Source organism: Apostichopus japonicus, chromosome 8 (genome assembly GCF_037975245.1).
Source record: "Apostichopus japonicus isolate 1M-3 chromosome 8, ASM3797524v1, whole genome shotgun sequence".
In the NCBI taxonomy this organism is placed as follows: Eukaryota; Metazoa; Echinodermata; class Holothuroidea; order Aspidochirotida; family Stichopodidae; genus Apostichopus; species Apostichopus japonicus.
Genome location: NC_092568.1, coordinates 41196715 through 41208827, shown reverse-complemented (window position 1 = coordinate 41208827; position 12113 = coordinate 41196715). Strand labels below are relative to the sequence as shown.

The following is a 12113-nucleotide window of genomic DNA, read 5'->3' as shown; positions in this document are numbered from 1 at the left end:
ACAAGTGACATACACGTCAAGGTGGTTAGGCCATTTGCTTAGCACAGTGCTTAATAGGTAGGATGTCATATTTTCATATTTTGGAAATTTGTAAAAAAATTCTTTCTACAAAACCCCAGAGGTGATTTGGTACAAACAAAAGGATACATAAGAGCCCTTTTTTACATTAGGCACAATGAAAGAAAGGGAGAACAAAGGAAATGCACAACAATAATTGTTTCTATCACATGTATACTTTAATTGCCGATTTCGTATATTTATGGGATATTTTCTCTTTATGGATAATCGGAATCGTCACGATTATGGAAAAATTTGATGATCGGTATTTTCTGTTTTAGCATAATCGTTTGATCACTGATCAAAATTAATATCTGAACTAGAGTTTCTATAAGACCATTAAAGCCATTACAGCTACCACATAGGTCTACCGCACAGCTACCGCATAGGTCTACCGCACAGCTACCGCACAGCTACCGCACAGCTACCGCACAGCTACCGCACAGCTACCGCATAGGTCTAAGAATATATACCTCATGAGCACTTTACAAACTACCAACAACCGTCAGAAGTTTTATCTTAAGAGTGATGTATTACATATAAACACCTTATGGACTATATAAGTGTTAAGTTTGACAGTTAATCTGGATAACTTTATTGTTTCTTTGAAAGTGTTTGCAACAGGAAAGTTCATGATTTGCCATATATTATCCAGGAATTCTTGGTATGTCATTTAGTGTCATATATTTAATGCATCTCGTTTGGGTTTTATTGCCACTTCGGTGAACATGCATTCTACCAGTATGTCTACCAACAATGGTTTATGGCTTTGTTCTTATTTGGCAGGCCTGCATGTAAATGAAATTACAAGCAGTGACATCATGTCAGTGTATGAAGGTCAAACTTCAATGTTGATTCCGTACGGTTAATCACAGGACTGCATACATACCTACCCTAACCAAGTGCTGTGATTTACAGGGTGCTTATTCTCAACTTGGTGGTATCAATTTTTAAAAACCCTTCTCACAATTAATGAATTGAATCATCCAACCCAACCCAACATCCAACCCAACATCCAACCCAACCCAACATCCAACCCAATCATCCAATCCAAGCAACATCATGAGACAGATGAGAGCAATTTTCAAAGACATCATATTTCTATACCATAAATCTACATGTTATATATTTGTAACGATTTGATCATAATGTACAGACTGCCGTGATATCATATATGATACTGAACTGTATGTGAAATGTGATCAAATCCAGAAGAAACAGTCTAAACATGTGACAAACAAAATCAAGCTTTACTCTATAAAAATAGGTTTCCGGCATCTCTCGTCTATCTGTTCTGTTACGTACTCCTATGTAATGTCATTTGTATAACTAGATGTGTAAACCTAAATTTACTAATAGGCCTTCAATTCCTCTCTGAATATAAAAACCAACATAGAACTTTATGCCATTAGTGTAATGGACTCTCTAACTGACCAACAAGAGACATTGTCATTTCTCATTCTAAGAATAAAATGGCATTTTCTTGTTTTCTTTGCTTCAACCCTTCCTTAACGTTCATAATTAACCCAGTGATACTGGCGGCAGACGCAATCAAACGACTCACATTTTAAAATATTTTCTTATAAGTCTAATTTGAAGATGAAACATTTTACAAGGACACTAACTCTAGGTTTGACTCATTACCTCCATGCGATGACGCCAGCAATATATATAATAACAAGATACACAGTCATCGATTGTCTACATCTATTGGCTGGACAGGCCTTCTCAACATCAAATAAACTCTCTTTTTGGAAAGCCTTTTTTATTGATCAGATCAGAGAGAAATTTAATTTAGAACCAATCTGACTTTGGCCATATTTTCAAAGTTAATATTACAATCTCTCTTAGAAATGCATCAGATACAATCAAATGAGGGATATATATATAAGCAGTAAAAAATGCTACAAATGTCAAAATGATTGGAAAGCTGTCAAAAGATTTGGTTCTTGAACTAAATGAGAATCAACAGGAACTACTGCCAACTAACTGTGTGTTTGTCTGCCTCCTACTAAACAACGTACAGTAGGCCAATTATCTTCAAACTTATATTTATATATTGTTATATTTGTAGTGTCAAAATAAGCTTGTCCTATCAGGCTAGGCCATTTTCTTTCAAACTTGGCAGGAAGTTGCCCCATGCTGAAAACTTGTGTCTCACAGACCCTCAGAACAAAAGGTCAAAGGTCAATGGTCAGAGGTCAATTTAAGAAAAAAGGGCTAACAGGCTGGGCCGATTTCCTTCAAACTTGGTAGGAAGTTGGCCCATGATTGGAACTTGTGATTAGCGGACACTGCCTTCTATAATTTTAAACCACAAACAGGAGATGCCATTGCCTGGCGCAACGACCCACACGTTTTTCTCAACAAGGTTTCTTACAGCCCATTTGCATATACCTAATGATAATAATAATAATACTTATTTATATATAGCGCATTATACCGACGATCTCAATGCGCTTTATTAGAAATATTGAAATGAGTACAAAATTACAGCATAATAGTAGAACAAAACTTAAAGATACATGAAATGATCGAACAAATTACAAGGTCCAATGAGGGGAGCACGTGAATATGTGAGTTTGTAAGATGCTTTTAAAATTGTCTATGGTAGGGGAATTCCTAATGTGGGTAGGGAGAGTGTTCCAGAGATTGGGGGCAGCAAATTGAAAAGAACACTCACCGTACATCTTTAATAGTTTTAATTTTTGGTGGCTGCAGTAAATGTTTTGCTACCGATACAAAGACAATTGTTGAACAGACTTACCAAAAAGTTACGATATATATTGTTACAAAGATAAATGAAATCAAGCAGTAAAAGTAAAAATGGCGTTTTGTTCAGTGCAGGGTTCATGAATATTAGGGGTATGAATTTTTTATAAAATCCTTACGAAGCCCATAAATTATTCTTTAAATTGATTGTGCAATGAGATGTGAAACTTTGTGGAGTGCCCTCTTGCTCCTATTTTTCTCTCTTGTTGTACTTATTATACAGTAGTTGGCACATTTATAAAACATTGCAAGATGAAGTAACAATGTACTCTGAATGTCACTACTGTAAGTGTACTAAACTACTACAGTAGTTAATGCAAGTGATAAATTATCACCACAGCAGGGATACACATCCACCTTCCTATTAAGCGCTTTGAGCAGTAACTTTTGTTTACTGATTTGGCGCTGTATAAGTCTCATTTATTATTATTATTAATTATTCTTCGGTGCAGAATGTGTAGTGCTGGTTGAATATGTACAAACCTGCACAAACTGAGGCAGACAGCGGAAGGAGCAAGGGAACTTTTAAAAAGATGCAAGCATGGATTACATCACAAGCACAGACCTTCTATACCTCCTCCCTCCTCAACCCCCTCCAATCCATCCTTCTCCCTGAAGAAGGCACAATACTGAGTTTGTCTGCAGCTAACTTGACTGGTGCAGTTTATCAGGAAAACACTTCTCCTTGAGTTTTATGTTGCTCTGAGTTATAGTTCTTCCATATTACCAAGTCGTGGTCATTAATCATATTCATCAATCAAAGAGGTTTCTATGGTTATTGCCATTTTGGCAGCTCCTACACAGTTATCATGTGATTGACAGGCAGCATCCATTTAGAACAACTCAAGAAAGTCCAACGTCAAACCCCTGCGTGTTCGAATCACTCTTACGGATATTTCGGTAATTTACGAAAGGCTCGAGACAGTTATGTATTTTTACAGCCATCGCGAACTGTCTATTGGAGCAGAGAAGCGTACTGATGATGGCTCAATTTATGTCACTGAATGTGACAAGATTGAGTAAACATCCCTTCCAAAATTTTAATTAGTCCGTACACTTAAGTCTAAGAGCAACAAAGTAACTCGATTACTCCCGATGTATGGGTAAATATCTGACAGATTTTTGAGAAAGACTCCAGGGAGTTTTTAAAGAAATGGGACCATATGACCCACATGATGCCAAAGACGGTTCACACACTTCCCCTAATAATATGAGAAAAAGGAAGGGGGTTGTCAGCCCAACAGATCAGAATTGTTCACAAAAAAACATTGAGGTAATATACTTACTACCAGTAGAGACTTCAATTGGTAATATTTGATCAGGACAGTGAGGGGCAGACTAAGAAGAATAGATAATTTATACACTTAGACTTAGGAGAGCCTGTTTGCAAACTAGTAACTAGTGTTTGTGAACAAAATGTGCCGAAAAATTCAAAATGTAGATTGCACACAATCTCTGAAGTAAACTCATCATTGAAGAGAAAAACATCAACAGCCACAAAATCTATAAACCATCATCTAACAAGATGTTCTATAACAGACAAATTTTGCAAATACTGTAAGCCATATAAACAAATATAAAACAGACATGTTTGCAAACTTAACCATCTAACGAAGCAGAAACAGACACGTTTGCAAATAGCTATTTAACTACTTAGGTAAAAATCAAATATGTTTGCAAAGAGCCTAAATCTAACAGAGCTAAATCGAATAATGCAGTTGTTACCGGCACAAACCCTTCTCAAACCTTTCGAACATGAAAAACATTCTCAAAACAGACACAAAATTGAAGTTAGTACTTTTACCCAAATTGTAGATATTGCAGTTTTAAGATACATCACACAAACAGAATACAGATTCAGCTCTAAAATTTTAAATTCATCGTTTAAGGCTAAGGTGAACAACAGAATTTTAGCAGAGTAAGCATACCTTATAGAGTCCAAGATTCAAATTGTATTCAATCACGCAAATTGATAGCTTCTCATAATAAGTATAGGCACCAAATATCAAAATGATTGAATTAATGGTTTTTTAAATCTCCCAGGTCTCCACTAACAGTTCATATTGACATTTCCAAAAGGGACTATAAATGCTGCATTTAATGCATTAATGTTAAGTACATGATCATGCACCGTTTTAATTATACAATAACCGTTTACTTTGCTATAAAGTAAGATCCACAACTAGGGACCTTCAAGTCCATTTTCTGAGCAATCTCACCGCAATTAATAAGTTCAAATATTGCAACTCTCTCCTACACTGTTATGATATATTATTCTACATCATAATAAAAAGTACATATTTAAAAGAAGGTAACAATGCATCAAACCTTCAACCTACATTCTGATAAAACTAACTAAAAAATTCTCCTGGGACACAATTTCCTCTTTAATTTCTAGGAGAATTGCCTCACTTGATGTTACTTGCAAACAACAAAGCATATATATTTTGCTTAATATGCAGAGACCTAAATTTGGACTGAACTTCACGAACTTGTAGCTCAATGATCAATTCAAGAAAGTGACATGTTGAGAACATTTACCCCGTGAATGGATCAAACCACTTGCCCCGAGGGGGAAGTCGCGCAGGTGTACCATGATTTAAAGTTTTGTGTCAACATTTTATTGGCTTTGACAAAAATAACACACACTCATGGTGCCGCCAGTTCATGCTATCAGATTGAAGTCATCCCCAAAGCTTTTAAATATATCTAATGCTCAGAACACGCTCACGCAGGTCAGTGACTTTTCGAGCCTTCATAGGAGAGAGAGAAAGCTCCTCAGCGGGGAAATTCTCAGCTTTCACACTTGATTAGAGACTATGAAAGAGATGTCTGAGCCTGGAGACATACTACATAGGACAAATGTAGCTAGCTCTACAACAACAGATAGGACACCACTGCTGGAAAACAAAATAGGTGGCGCTGTTTCACTTTAATCATGGCATGAACAACATCTGCACAATAGCCTATCTGAATACCATGCACACGGAAGAACAGATGCCTGTATTAAGTCTGTAGGTCTGTTGTATTGTAGTAATTTTGTTTTGATATTCCATCCAGTTCAAACACCTAAAATTAACAGAAAATGATACTGAAATTTGTTGATATGACTAGACTAAATTGCAACTATTCTATTTTCACTTCTTTTTTTTTAAGCATTTGGTAACTTTCACCTAATTTCCTCTTTTATTATGACTGGCTTTTTTCTGTACAACAAAGGAAAGTCACAGATGCCAACAATTTTAATAGTGCTCGTTAAAATGTTTTTTTTCTCAAATGGAAACCAGTTAAAGTGAGGAGTAATGGAGATTCCAAGGGTTTTCTTCCCCCCATTTTTTTCTCTTCTTCCTTAGATTACCTTAAACAATCATTTACATATTCCACTCTATAATTCATGCTCAGTATATCAACCAAAGTTTATTTTTTAGGAGACTGCCTTATTTATATCACTGACTAGTTTGTAAGCATGTCCAGACAATCTGCAACTTATTAAAAGAAGCTTATAACAGCAGTACGTTAGGACTCTAAGCCAGTAATGTTAGTAGAGACATAAAGTTTGCATCCCAGGGACACAAGTCCCCAAAAAAGTTTGCGTCCCGTAAAAAAAGTTGCGTGCCGATCAAAGCACAATTGCATTTATTGTATGACCGACTTTACTAACTGTAGTTGTAAAGATGCGATCGTATCACTGTGTATACTTTGTGAATGTTCTACACAATATATAAGGCAGATGGCTCAGTGCCCTAGCTTCTCTGTTTCATAGGAGCGGCCAGCCCCCCCCCCCTCTTTTCGCCCGCCTTGACCTGCCCTTTCAACTGATTTTCACCGGCCAGTCCCTCTTTCAACCGCCCTTGTACTTCCCTGCATATCTCTCGCTAAATTCCACAGTTCACTACTGCATGTTCATATGCCTGTTCAAACTTCCGAGTTTCAACTACACATGCGCAAATACTCAAAACCTGATCCAACATTTACCCGATCCTAGGTGCTTTGTAGTGTACTTTGCAAACAACCAGCTCCACAGAATATTACAGTAGACCTATGTAAATAACTTGTTATGCAATGTTGATTAGAAAATATCTTCAATGGCTACAACAGTAGTTGACACACAAAATATGCAAAAAGCCAAAAAAAAATTACCGAAGCATGTGGTCAAAGGGACCGTGAAAAATTTGCGGTATGATGAAATGCACATTTTACATTAGCAACTCTCAATATTTAGGTAGAGAACACACAGGCCTACTCTGAGATGAAAATCTATTTCAGTTTCAGAGATGTTAGCTTCCCACAAAATTCAAAGATTGTCTCAACTCATAACATTTTTTCAAAACAATTATTCAATATTATTATGATAGTCTCAGAAAAAATTCCAGTGCATCTTCTCACCATGATCACTTGTTATACTGTATGTGTCAGCAAGGCCTAACGTTATGACATTCAAGTGCACACATATGATAGCCAATACCACAAACTTTGTTTATCTCTACACAGGGGGAAAGTAACATTGCAAGTATTTGTTGTTAAACAACATCCTTGTGTTCATTGAGCGCACTAGTTACAGATGCAAGAATGTTTCCAGACAGGGTAGGGACTATCAGCCAATCAAATCACAGGAATTTTGGAAAAGCATCATTGTCTATTTTTAGCATGAAAATCTCTGTAATGGAATGTTGTTAACCCTGTACCTTGTGGTTGATTATGAAATATATTCAAACAAATTCAATGATCTGTAGGATTGGAAGAAATTTTGGTTCTTTTCAGAAGAAGGAATGAAAGATGTTCTTTCAAAAATGTGTTTTGTTTTCTCTAGACCTAGTTTAGAGTGTGTAATTGGGGTTTGTTTCTCAAAGAGAAAGCAATTTGAAGATTTTGTGTCCCTGGCCATAACATTGCGTCCCTGGACGCAGAATGCTGGGTTCGTAACAATGCTGATCAGCACTAGTACACGCTATACGGTGAGTCCACCAATAGGCACAGTACACACTACACAGGCAATACACCCATACGTACAGTACACGCTACACGGAAAATTCACCTGTATGTATAGTACACGCTACGCAGGGAATATAATTTGCAGCAAAATGGATAGAAGTGAAAGTTGAAAGGTTCACAGTCCTATATCATGGCAATGCCTTTTCATATGACTTTGCAACAGTAGATTGATACGCATGTACTATACTAAGTGTTGGGATACATATAAAAATGTTTGTATACAGAACTGCCACTTTATCTAGCATTATATAGAGAGAAACAAAGAAAGAGCCTACCATGCTTAATGTGACCACTAAATTTATCCCAGTTTCAAATTAGCTTCTTTTACTGCACTTTACATACATTACTACAGTAATGTCACTTCCAAAGTTAATTGTACTGTATTTGCAATTATTTAACAAAATTAAGCTAATTTTTCAAGATTGCAAGTGTAGGCGATGAGATCGGGGGCGGTGTTACACATTTTACATATTTCTTCTCACAGCAAAGTTTGCCGGTACATACTGTATCCTCTATACTCTATGAAAATAATAGATTCAGCTCTGATTCTTATATGCAAATTAGGCCAAGTGAGGCATGTCTGCTATGAAAATAATTTACCACATTAATTTAGTATCAATCTTTGGTTTTGAACTTGCACGTTTTCTCGCCACTTAAAACTGTGAGCATCTCTTGTTCCAACTATGCAACACATATAGTAACCATACATGTGTATATATATATTAGAATAGATGTCCATGCAAAGTTCATGCCAGGGATATTTTGTCATAAGCAAACTGGCTAACTTTAGACAATAGCCAACTAATTTAATATACATCAGCTGCCATAAAAATGAGAAAAGTGCTCTGGTGGAGTGGTGACCTTTATACAGCTAGACCATTATGCTATTTAAAAATCCTTATCAAACTTACTGACAGCTCAATAAAACACATACCATTCACAGGTAGTACAAGTACCAACTTTCATTTTCACTTGCTTATATTTGAACTATGCATATAAGTAGATTCCTGACTTGCGGTTTCTCTCATCTGCATCAATGGCAGAATATTCAATGATAAACCGTGTCCGTGGTTTAATACAAGAATCAAATTGCAACTTCCAAGTTTTTAATGTTCCAATATTTTTTTCATATTCGTATTTATCTATCCACAATGTTTAACAAATACTGTATGTTCAACCTCACCAAAAAGATTCTTTTTTTTGTATTTATTTTAAGTTTGATAGACTTTTCTTTATTTTACTGCATAACCACCTAGTGGCCACCCTCTGAAAATTAAAAGAAATACAAAAGGGGTGGGAGGGGGAGGTGGGAAGAGGGGAAAAGGGAGTTATAAGACATCAAAACTTCCTTTAAACCAGCGACAGTATCCCTTTAAAGAACATCTAGAGAATGATGCCATCCAGGACGTGCTTTGCTTTGAAAGTATTTCAACCTACTTTCACCAATGACAATGAATCATGACTTCTAAAAGTCTCTGAAAGCATTAAGAGTTAGGAAATGACTCCAATGAGCTGCTCCCCCTGCGTGCATGAATCCATCTCAAGTACATTCGTAACAAGATATATGCAAACAGCACGCTAATCAGATACCAGTCATGATTACATTTTTCTCTACAAATATGCCATTTATTTCAACTGCGAAACTTGTGGACTGTATCAGCAGGGTTCCTTAGCAATCTCTGTGGTTGGTCTTTCCACAAGGGGGCCCGGTGTAGATATCCTTCTGCAGCGTTGGACATGCCCAAGGTGTTGATTGGGTGATTATATCAGCTCTATATGTCAGCTTGAAACCATTCTGATGTAGGCAGGAGGGAAGAGACCATCATGCAACTCTCCTGCGTTCATGTGATCAACTGATTTGTTTATACTCAGATTAGCACTGAAATGAAATGATTAACCTTAAGAATGCAACTTAAAGGGGCTGCATGTAGAGACCAAAAAATGTTTCTACATATGCCAACTTGACCGCAGCATAGCCGACAGCTATTACCAGGCCAGACAAGGGGTGGGGGGCGGGCAGGTTCCTGATTTTCAAGGCTTTCAGAGTAATGTTTGGCTCAAAGAAGGCAGACTCAAGAAACATTTTAACAGATTACTGCTTACATTGCTACAGTTACTAGTTTATTGAAGGCAAAGATGTGTACCCCTCAAAGTTACATATTTACATGTAAATATATGTATCATTCTCACACATGAAATCCAAAGAAGTACTCTCATGCTGATTTTAGTTGGTGTACACAAAATAAAAGGAAAACAAAACAAAACAACAAAGCTGAATCTTGTCAAAATTATTGAGTCTGTGACTAACATCTTTACCAGCAAAGGAATTTGCAATAATTGTGCTGTTATTACTTTCTCACCAACGATGAAGACTAAGTACTTCCTCTAATGGATCTTTGAAGTAACGATAAAATTGTAGACAGTTTATCGGAAAATCACAGGCTTCCACTGGAAATACTCAAAAAGTATGTCAACCACTCTCTGAAAATACCATAAAATTGAAATATGTGAGGAACAATCCAACGTCTTATTGCTTTTATGTTAAAATACATATTCCTCTCCTTCATCACAAATCTCAAATATCAATTACTTTTCACAGAGAATGATTTACTGTTGATTCATACAAGACTAATTGAAAAGCAAAAATTTTATATTTCTTTTAGTAACCTTTATTTTGGAAATCTGATTTATAGCTTGATATTCAATACAGGATAGAGTTTTGGATCATCTGATATTTATGGTAAAGGAATATTCGTCTTTCTTGAAATGCAGGTGCAGTGTACAGGTTTGATAAACTTGCATGAAATACTGTACAATCAAACAAGAAGGTGTATAGTCTGCATGGTTCCATCATGTTGCAAGCTTATTTAGAGACTGTTGAAGATATGCTAATTAAGGTAACATACACTCTACTTTGTGTATAACATCTCCTTACTAATTAACTGTGATTCTGTCAAGCAGGATGGAAAACAAGGGGATTAAACCTTGATCCACTTCTAGAATCAGCTAATTCCATTCTCTTGTGCAGAATATTGGTAATAGCATGTTATGCCTGTGAACGAGTGTTTCCTAGTAGGTCGGTTAGTGAGGTACTGTAGATGTGAAAGTGCATATGTTGGTTGAAGACAGGTAAGCATGGTGAGAGTGACTTGTAATAAAAAAACAGATAGTTTTTGAAACCTTAATGGTATGCAGTATTCAACTGAATGACCATCCCCTCTCCACCCCCTCCCCTCTCCACATCCCTCCCTTCCCCTCCCGTACCTTTGTTTCCCATTTACATTAACAGTTTGAATACATCATTAGTATTTCTTTTAAAAAGGAAGTTACCAAACAAGGACACAAATTTAAGCCAGAGACAAAATGAATGAGTTCATGTTATCATTATTATATTATCACTACCCTAGATTCTCAACATTAGATGGACCAATAATAATTGGTTATCAAACGATGAGCTCTACAATGAAACCAGCAAAACACCCTGGTCATCCAAGAACTTTGTAGGTATACCATCATGATACATCCACTGCAGATTGCAACCATAGCACTGGCCTGACAATTCTTCAGAAGTAGGTCATCCCAAATTTTAGCATACTAAAAGCTGCTGAAAGTCTTCCAAAGATCTGTAGAATCCCAAATGCTAGCCTGTTAAACATGCTAAAGTTCCTTTACGACATGAGTTACTCTCTCAAATTGTGAGGACATATTGATGTTTCAGTGAAGAAAGTTAAGAACAATACTTTGAAGGTGGCAGTATTTACAAACTGTCATAGTTAGACCATCACTGACCTAGTTTGTTCATTTAATACATGATAGTAGGCTCAAAAATACTTCACTTTCCAATTTTCTTCTTTAACATCTTAAAAAGCATTTCAAATGAAATCCAGTAAAAATTTACAATATTTAAATTTAGCATTAGTAGGAATTCTCAGGTTTCGGTGTGGTACAAAATTGAAAAATTTAAACAACATTTATTTCCTACTTTTGTTGTGCAAAATATTTGCAACATGTAGTACACCGAGAGCATGTCATCCAATTTCTTCTTTAAAATCTTTAAAAGCATTTCAAATAAAATCTAGTAAAAATTGACAATTTAACTTACATTTAGCATTAGTAGGATTTCGATGGTTTCAGTGTGGTACAAAATTTAAAATTAAAGGAACTATTTCCTTTTTTCTCTTTTTTGGGCAAAATATTTGGCTGATGTAGTACACCGACAGTAGGTCATCCAATATCTTCTTTAAAATCTTTAAAAGCATTTCAAATAAAATCTAGTGAAAATTTACAATATA

General features: G+C 36.0%; 1 protein-coding gene across 2 annotated transcripts in view; it reads right to left on the bottom strand.

The window, feature by feature from the left end:
- Positions 1-12113, bottom strand: part of LOC139972054 (vitamin D3 receptor B-like) — a 238195-nt gene that overhangs the window by 181856 nt on the left and 44226 nt on the right. The gene's annotated exons all lie outside the window — the stretch shown is intronic.